General features: G+C 41.1%; 1 protein-coding gene across 1 annotated transcript in view; it reads right to left on the bottom strand.

The window, feature by feature from the left end:
• Stag1 (stromal antigen 1) overlaps window positions 1-10,307 on the bottom strand; it is a 360,836-nt gene that overhangs the window by 321,921 nt on the left and 28,608 nt on the right. The window lies entirely within an intron of this gene.

The following is a 10,307-nucleotide window of genomic DNA, read 5'->3' as shown; positions in this document are numbered from 1 at the left end:
TTCGATGTCACATAGTGAATGTGAGCCATTTCTGGCAGCACTTGCTCATTTGGTGTTGTGTTGTGTGACTATACTGCAGCCTTGGTTGTGAACACATGATGAACACACTTTGCACCACGTGTGCTGTCATAGAAAACACCACCAACAAATGCTACTTGTCCCACCTCAGCTCAGATATGAGAAAGTGCAGAATTTTTTTTTACTGTAGAAATAAAGTGTTCTGTTCTTATACAAACAACTACAGAAAATAAGAATTTAGTATTTTCCTACCATCATTCTGTAGCATGTATCAATTTATCTCTGTATCTATTTTGTATTAGGATTTTTTTTAATTGCTGTTTCAGGGGCTGAGAATGTAGCCCAGTGGGAGGCCTCTAGCTAAGCATACACAAGGTCCTGTGCCCTAACACCACAAAAGAATAAATAAACATTTGGGGTTAGCAACATGACTCTGTAAGTGCTTTGCCACTCAAGCCTAATGACCTAAACATCTACTGTTTTGTAGTATATATTTAAGCAAATCAGCACTCTCAGAATTGGCAATTATAAAATCAAAATATCAACTCCGTAACAAACGTTGAAGATGCTCTATCACCAGTGATATCAACTATTCAGTCAAGATTTAATTCTTTCTGTAAAGTTAGTAAGCACAGCCATGTCATTAGCATGCAAAGTTCAAGCACCAGAATTCATAAAATACGAGGATGCAAATAACCAACTCTACCAAGTTGCTCTCTCACCTGTAAGCGTAAACTGTTGCTCACGTGCATCACAAATGTATACCCACACAGAAATAACAATAAGTTTCCAGGTAAGTTGCTGACAAGTTTCAATTTAAAGACCATTAGGGAGCTGGAGAGATGGCTCAGGAGTTAAGAGCCTTGAGTATTCTTTTGGGACCTGAGTTCCATCCCCAGCACACACATGGAGGCTTGCAATCATCTGTAACTAGGTCTCTGATGCCGCCACAGGCACCAGGCATTCAAATAGTACACAAACATAAATATAGGCAAACACTCGTGTGTGTGTGTGTGTGTGTGTGTGTAATAATTTTAAATAATTTAAAAATTATTAAATGAATTTTGGCTAAGAATTAGAATCTAATTTCCAATGATTTCTGAAGTGGTCCTGAACATCTGCTACTTTGAAGTACACATTTATGCAAATCAGCACTCTCAGAATTGACAATTACAAAATCAAAATATCCACTTTGTAACAAACGTTGAAGATGCTCTACCTCCAATGATATCAACTATTTAGTCAAGATTTAATTGTTTGTTTGTTTTCGAGACAGGGTTTCTCTGTGTAGCCCTGGCTGTATTGGAACTCAGTCTGTAGACCAGGCTAGCCTTGAACTCAGAAATCTGCCTGCCTCTGCCCACCAAGTGCTGGGATTAAAGGCGTGTGCCACCATTGCCCGGCAAGATTTAATTCTTTATGTTAGTTAATAAGCACAGCCTTCTCACTAGCATGCAAACTTGCTTTCATTTTAATAAACAGAAATATATATGAATTATTAAGTGAATTTCTTTGTGAGTTGCTATCAGTAAGCCCATGATTTGTATATCTATCTATAAAACTATATAAACAAGGTCCTGTAAACTGTTATCAAAGAGGGATAAAGAGTGTAAAAGGCCTAAAAATCTCTCCTGTGGAGAACACTATCAGGGCCACCACAGAGCACCCTGGGAAGATGTGCAGGGTGTAAGGATGCAGCTGGTTCTCTCCCCTTATTACCAATTCCCTAAATGTTTATTTCATATTTAGATCACAAATGTATACTCCCAGAGTTGAATGTTGCTACCTCATATATATTGGACTCAGGTCTTTGCATTTGCCCCATCTTTATACAGTTGCTCTCTCTTTGGTAATAATACCTTCCTTAACAAACCTGCCTCTTCTTGCCTCAGTTTTACCTGACTGCTCTTTTTTTTATTATTATTAGATATTTTCTTTATTTGCATTTCAAGTGTTATCCTCTTTCCTAGTTTCTCCTCTGAAAATCCCTTATCCCTCCCCCTGCTCCCCAACCCATCCACTCCTGCTTCCTGGCCCTGGCATTCCCCTATACTGGGCCATAGATCCTTCACGAGACCAAGGACCTCTCCTCCCATTTATGACCGACTAGGCCATCCTCTGCTACATATGCAGCTGGAGCCATTGAGTCCCACCATGTGTTTTCTTTGATTGGTGGTTTAGTCCCAGGGAGCTCTGGGGGTACTGGTTGGTTCATATTGTTGTTCCTCCTATTGGGCTGTAACCTGACTACTCTTACACAACCAACGAGTTCACCTCACTGTTCTCCAAGACAAGAGCAGCTCTTTTTTTAGAATTTGTTTCTTTATAGGTTTATTTCCTTGTTTTGCTGGAGAGTATCCTTGGTTACTCAGGATTCTCCGAGCATGTCATGTATATTCTAGCACTCATGTTATACTACAGAACTGCATGGGAAGATGGACTTACCCTAAGATTTGTATTTGTATGTTTTCTATATAATATGTTATAACATATATATATATGCACACATATATATATATATATATATATATATATATACATATATATAGTATGTTTTTATTATAAAGACTAGCCTGGTATTTACTCTGCCTAGGCAAAATAGCAAGCTCCAGGTAATTCACCAACAGAGTGAGACCCTGTTGGTCAAGGTGGTCCTCTCCTTTAATCTCAGCACTAAAGAAGTACAGGCAGGAGGGTCAGGAGGTCAAGGACAGCCACACAACTACACAGTGAGTTTGAAGACAGCCTGGGCTACAAGGGACCAATCTCAGATGAGATAGAAAATCAAACTTGAAAATGGTTTGGTGTGGCAAATGAGCTTGGCAACAAAACTTAAGCATGTTGCCCTGAAACAGAAGAGAAAACTCACACCTCCCATAGATTTGGGATATGCCCCATAAACTGGAAACATGGAGGATAGAATATGTTGAATCCTATGGACAAGAAGAAACAGAAAATGAGGCAGAAACAGAAAGCAGCCAGAAGTGGTTTAGTCTTTGATCCTTCTCATTCTCCTTCCCCAAAGAGTATGGGGAGCAGAGACTGGGGAATTTTTCTCATTCTTCATGCACTTAGAAGTGGTCTCTCTTCTTTGAAAACAGAAGTAGTAAAAGATTGAAATGTTTCATGGTGGAAATGGTGAGACGTTGCTCCAGACCCCTTCTAGTATGGATTTGTAACTGCTATTGGGCAGCTACTTTGCCTAAGGTTGGTGTCCTGTCCAGGAGGGCCCATATACTATTGCTTATTAATGAGGAGGTGCAGAGCCAGCATGGGAGGCTGAATCAGAATCTTTATGAGTTTGGATCCATCTTGCTCTACATAGTGAATTCTCAGCAGAGTGGTACCCAGTCAGAAAATGAGGCAACAAAGCTAAGAGCTTGACCATGTAGCCTCATTTGGGTTGATTCTGGTGGCCAGCCATAGCCACAAACCCTCTGTGTGGCATGCATGCTCTCTCTACCCAGCCTTGGCTCCTTCCGATCCCTCCCACAGCTCTTCTTGTAAGAACCATTTTTATGTATATTCTACATGCTTATGTCTCTGCTTTCCCAGAACCCAACCTATGGCTTTTTACAAAAGTAAGGTCTGAGCCGGGCGTGGTGGCGCATGCCTTTAATCCCAGCACTTGGGAGGCAGAGGCAGGCAGATTTCTGAGTTTGAGGCCAGCCTGGTCTACAGAGTGAGTTCCAGGACAGCCAGGACTATACAGAGAAACCCTGTCTCGAAAAACCAAAAAAAAAAAAAAAAAAAAAAAAAAAAAAATTAAGGTCTGGGAAAGGCTCACTAAGACGGGGCAGTACTGGGACTTAAATGAAGTGCCTTTGTATATATATAGAATTCTGGAGGTAATTATGGTTGTATTAGTTCACATGATGGCCTCCTAATCAGAAAGGGCTTCTATCTTTTAAAAAAGGACAAGAAGAAGGGGGGGGGAGAAGAAGGAGGAGGAGGAGAAGGAAGAAGAGGAGGAAGAGGAGGAGGAGGAGGAGGAGGAAAGATTTTTTTGTCTCCGTGCACACACAGAACAAAAGCCATGTGAGGACAAAGCAATAATCCAGTCATTTGCAGCCAGAAGAAAAGCCTTTGCGAGAACCAAATCATCTAACACCTTGATTGTGAATTTCTCAGCCTTAAAGCCTACAGAAAATACATTCCTATTGTTTAAGTAACACAGCTTATGGTATTTTGTTATGCTATCCATGGTGACTAAAACAGACTAAGAGTACTCAGGTCATACCATCAGGTAATTAGAGAATGTGTGATCAGCACACCAAGGCAGTCTTTTCAATTAAAATACTGATTCCTTGACAAGTTTCCAAATATGAACCTTCCTTCGGGCTTGAGTTCTATATTGGGCTACATCATGAGTTCTCAGCAGAGTAAGATCCAGCATAAAACAAGGAGGCAACAGAGCTAAGAGTTTGACTGTCTGTCTTAGTCAGGGCTTCTATTCCTGCACAAACATCATGACCAAGAAGCAAGTTGGGGAGGAAAGGGTTTATTCAGCTTACACTTCTACACTGCTGTTCATCACCAAAGGAAGTCAGGACTGGAACTCAAGCAGGTCAGGAAGCAGGAGCTGATGCAGAGGCCATGGGGGGATGTTGCTTACTGGCTTGCTTCCCCTGGCTTGCTCAGCTTACTTTCTTATAGAACTCAAGACTACCAGCCCAGTAATGGCACTACCCACAATGGGCCCTTCCCCCTTGATCACTGAGAAAATGCCTTACAGCTGGATCTCATGGAGGCATTTCCTCACCTGAAGTTTCTTTCTCTGTGATAACTCCAGCCTATGTCAAGTTGACACAAAACTAGCCAGTACAATTGACCCCTTGTCAACTTGACACACAAACATATCACTATTAAGCCTCAACCCTTACTTTTTTATTCATCCCCAAGATCTAAATAACTTTAAAAGTCTTTGCAAATTCTTAAAATTTCAATCCCTTTAAAATATCCAATCTCTTTTAAAATTCAAAATCTTTTTACAATTAAAAGTCCCTTAACTGTGGGTTCCACTAAGATACTTTCTTCCTTCAAGAGGGAAAAATATCAGGGCACAATCAAAAGCAAAAGCAAACTCCAACTGTCCAATGTCTGGGATCCACTCATGATCTTCTGGGCTCCTCCAAGGGCTTGGGTCACTTCTCCAGCTCTGCCCTTTGTAGCACACACCTTGTCCTCTAGGCTCCAGCTGCCTGTACTCCACTGCTGCTGCTGTTCTTGGTGATCATCTCATGGTACTGGCATCTCAAAACTCTGCTGTCTTCTGTTGCAACTAGGCGTCACAAATAGCCTCTCATAAGGCACTCTTCATGGTGCCAAGCCTCAACTCCTTTGCATGACCCCTTCAGTCCTGGGCCATCAATTGCCACTGAGGCTGAACTTTCACCAATGGCCTTCCATGGCTTCTCAAAGTGCCGAGCCTCAGATGCTCTTCATGACCCCTTCATGCCTTCAAAACCAGTACCACCTGGGTGACTCTGACACATTACCAAGTCCAGCTGCAGCTCGAGGTACAATCTTGGCTATCTCTGGAACACAGCTCTCAAAAAACACTTCCCAGAAGATTTCACCTCAATGATGCTGGTCTCTTCTTAGTCACTACTAAGTTCTTAGCTCCAGCTAACCAGCATCAATAGTCCCAGTAACACAAAGGTTTGCTTTACTAGTTCTGGTATCTTGTTAATCACAGCTGGCGCTTCAGCCCCAGCTAACCAGAACCACAGAATCTTCACAATCAAAACAGCAAAGGCCCTGATAAGAGTCTTTAATCTTCCCTCTGAAATTTCAGAAGCCAGGCCTCCATTGTCTGCATTGTTCTCAATATTATCTTCCAAGCTCCTACACAACATCCCACAGGCTCTTAACACTGAATGGATCTTCTAGCCCAAAGTTCCAAAGTCCTTCCACAGTCCTCCCCAAAACATGGTCAGGTTGTCACAAGAATACCCCACTATGCTGGTACCAACTTGTCTTAGGGTTTCTATTCCTGCACAAACATCATGACCAAAAAGTTGGGGAGGAAAGGGTTTATTCAGCTTACACTTCCACACTGCTGTTCATCTCCAAAGGAAGTCAGGACTGGAACTCAAGCAGGTCAAGAAGCAGGAGCTGATGCAGAGGCCATGGAGGGATGTTGCTTACGGGCTTGCTTCCCCTGGCTTGCTCAGCCTGCTTTCTAATAGAACTCAAGACTACCAGCCCAGAGATGGTCCCACCCACAAGGGGCCTTTCCCCCTTGATCACTAATTGAGAAAATGCCTTACAGCTGGATCTCATCAGGCATTTCCTCACTTGAAGCTCCTTTCTCTATGATAACTCTAGTTTGTGTCAAGTTGACACAAAACCAGCCATAACACCATTTTAACCCAACTTGGGGCAATTTTCATGTCAGCTGTAACCCCTCAAACTCTATGTGACCTGCATGACCTTGCTACCCAACCTATCTATCTAGTTCCTTTAGACCAAATCTCCATTGCTCACAGCAGCAAGCAACATATACATTATACATTCTATAAGTAAAATCAAGTATAAAAGTCACTTGCAACAGATGCAATAGATGGAGAGAAAAAAAAATAACCATCATGAAGTTCATCATACTTTCATGATAAAGCCTTGAAGAATTTAGACATAGAAAGATGAAACCATAACAGAATATACATAAATATAAAAAGTCCATAAACAATAAACCTATAGACAACATTAAAGGAAACAGGTGAAAACTGGAAGTGTTTTCTATAAAATCAGGGTATCCATTGTCGCCAATCTTATTCCACACAGTGCTTGATGTCGCAGCCATAGCAATAAGGCAAGAGAAAGAAAATGGATACAAAGAGGAAAGACAGAAGTAATATTATTGAGTTAATTTTTTTATTTTAATTTAATTTTAGATAGGTTTTCTCTATGTAGCCCTGACTGTCCTGGACCACACTATGTATACCAGACTGGCCTCAAAGTCACAGAAATCTGGGATCTAAGGTGTGTACCACCACAACTGGCTTAAAATTATTGCTATAGGTAGATGATTTGATTCTCCTATACTTAGAAGACTCCACCATAAAAATTCATTATCAGATAATTACTTTCAGCACATTAGCGGGACACAAAATCAATATACAATATACCTTTGCTATGTACTAATAAATATATTAAGAAATTAGGGGGAATATCCTATCAATCTTACTCACAGTGGCCTCAAAGCAGAGGAGGGGGACTTTAATAAACATAAAAGGTTATTAATAAACCTAAAGGAGGTAAAAGTTTTCTGCCATAAAAAGTATTTAAAATTTTTTTAAAGAAGTTGAAGAAGGCATTAGAAATTGAAAAGACCTCCCTTGCTGTTGGACTGACTGAAAAATGGCTAAAAATGGTCTATGGATTCACTGCAATGCCCACCAATGACAAATCTTCACAGAACTCAAACAATCCTATACAGAAGACTCTAAATATTGACGACCCTAAATAACTAAAGCAATCCTGATCAAAAGAACCATGCTGCAGATATCACAGAACCTAATTTCAAGTGTTACTCCCAAGCAACAGTAATGAAAAAAGCTTGGTGCTGGCACAGAAAGAGCTATGTAGACCCAGGGGAAAAAAATAGGAACCTGCAAATAAGCTCCTGAATTTATACCATCTGATTCTCAGCAAGGTCCAAAAGCAGACTGCAGAGGAGAAATGGTGTCAGAAAAACAAAGTGCCTACGACTCCAAGGTATCCAGCACCTCTGGCTTCTGAGAGCACACAGACACACACACACATACACACACAGACACATACACACACACATACACACACACACATACACACACATACACACACACACATACACACACACACATACACACACATACACACACACACACACATATACACACATACACACATACACACACACACACACATCAACTCAAAATAGATCAAAGACCTTTAATGTAAGACCTAACCCTTTGAAACTACTAAAGGAAACATAGAGTAAACTCTTCAAAACATAAGCATAAGCAATGACTCTCTAAATAGGACTCCAATAGGCCTGGAAATTATAGCAAGAACTAACAAATGTGAGGTGGGGCATGCATGTAGTATGGAAAGAAGACCTCAGCTTAAAGGTCAGTCTGGACCATAAAGCAGACCCAATCTCAAAGGACAGAAAACAAAAGACCCACTTTTAAAAGGAGGCACACAACTAGACAGAGCATCTGCACGCTCAAAGGACTCTGTGTCTTGCTCTAGAGATGCCTAGCTGTCCATTTTGTTGCTGCTCTACTACTCACAATGGCCAGGAGATAGAAACAGCCTAAATAAGATGTCCATCATCTGAGGAATGGATAATGAAAATTCAGTATGCTTATACAACAGAACATTACTTGGCTATGAAGAAGAATGAAATTATGAAGCCCACAGGCAAAGGCATGGAGCCAGAAACAATCATTCTGAGAAGTAACCTCAACCCAGCAAGACAAGCATCCAATGTTTAGTTTGCCCCTCATCTGTGGATATGAATTTTCATGTGATATGTGAGTTTCATGTGAAGTATCCATAGAAATCAGAAAATTACTAAGAGGCCATGAGAAGGAGCTTTCAAAGGAGGGAGATATAATGCACTAGTGTGAAGCATTTACAGGAAATAATGGACTAGGAAGAATTAAACTGAGATCAGGAAGTATAGGGTAAAAGAGGAGAGGGAAGGATAAAAAACACAAAAGACCTTTTGAAAAAGGCACAGAATTCTATACTGAAGAAGCATTCTAAAACATATATGTACATAAAAAGAGTTAAAATGGAGGTAACCTGTAACTGGGCAACAATGTCCCTACAAGACACCAGAGTTAACCCATAAAAAGCCCAGTACCAGCAAAGTTATTGACCAATGAGATTCCCCAGACCCCCAAATATTACAGATTATTGCAATTGCTCTTGGAAACTGTCATAGTTTGAATATGCTTGGCCAAGAGAGTGAAACTATTTGGAGGTGTGGCCTTGTTGGAGTAGGTGTGTCACTGTGGAAGCAGTCTTTAAAACCTTCATCCTAGCTGCCTGGAACTCATTATTCCGTTAGCAGCCTTCAGCTGAAGATGTAGACCTCTCAGATCCTCCTGTACCATGCCTGCCTCGATGCTGACATGTTCCTGCCTTGATGATAATGGACTGAACCTCTGAACCTGTAAGCCAGCCCCAATTAAATGCTGTTCTTAAAAGAATTGCCTTGGGGCTGGTGAGATGGCTCAGTGAGTAAGAGCACCCGACTGCTCTTCCGAAGGTCCGGAGTTCAAATCCCAGCAACCACATGGTGGCTCACAACCATCTGTAACAAGATCTGACTCCCTCTTCTGGAGTGTCTGAAGACAGCTACAGTGTACTTACATATAATAAATAAATAAATAAATAAATAAATAAATAAATAAATAAATAAATAAAAGAATTGCCTTGGTCATGGTGTCTGTTCACAGCAGTAGACAGAGTATCTGCACGTCCAAAGGCCTCTATGTCTTACTCTAGAGATGCCTAGCTGTCCATTTCATTGCTCCTTAATTAGCGTGAATTCAAACTGGTGGGGACCTGTGAACTTCATCCCTATTGGCTAGCTTCCATTATGCTGGAAGATGCTATGCAAGCTCCCAGAGAAAAGAAATAATCAGACATACCCAGCTATGAGCACTGTAAGCTTCACTAATGACTGGTCATGTCCACTTGTGGAAAGGTGGTACAAGCATCATGGGAATGAGTAATCACTTTCTGATTGGATTAAAATCCCCCTATACCCGGCACCCCATTATCAGGCTAAGAACCAAAGGCTAAACAGACCATAGGCCATTGGGTAAAACCTGCTATTGTGCTGCTAAATGGCATACTATTAAACTGACTCCTAGTGACTTATAATTACACACACAGATCAATGCATGTCTCAGTCCTCACCTGAGAAGCTTCTATTTGCAACAGAATGTGCTGAGCACAAGTCACCCCAAACTGGACAAGTACAGAGAGGAAGACATTGCAGAATGTCAGCCCTAAATGGAACATATGTACCTCACTTCTCTTCCCAAGGCTCAGGGGTCATTGCAGAAGAGGTGACAGGAAGCACGTAAAAGCTGCAAAAATGACCAGAATGGTAAGATTTCCATAAAGATGCACAGTGTCACTCATATCTTGATGGTGGGTAACAGCTGTCTAATTGGACTTAAGGACTGATTCATCAGGAGGTAAGTCATTCCTGGTACTGGAAATCTAGCCAACTACACATGGCTAGTGATGCCATAAATCTTAGAGGAGAAACTACTAATGCC

The sequence above is a fragment of the Mus musculus genome, chromosome 9, assembly GCF_000001635.26.
Source record: "Mus musculus strain C57BL/6J chromosome 9, GRCm38.p6 C57BL/6J".
NCBI lineage: Eukaryota > Metazoa > Chordata > Mammalia > Rodentia > Muridae > Mus > Mus musculus.
This window is presented reverse-complemented; position numbering and strand designations above follow the sequence as displayed.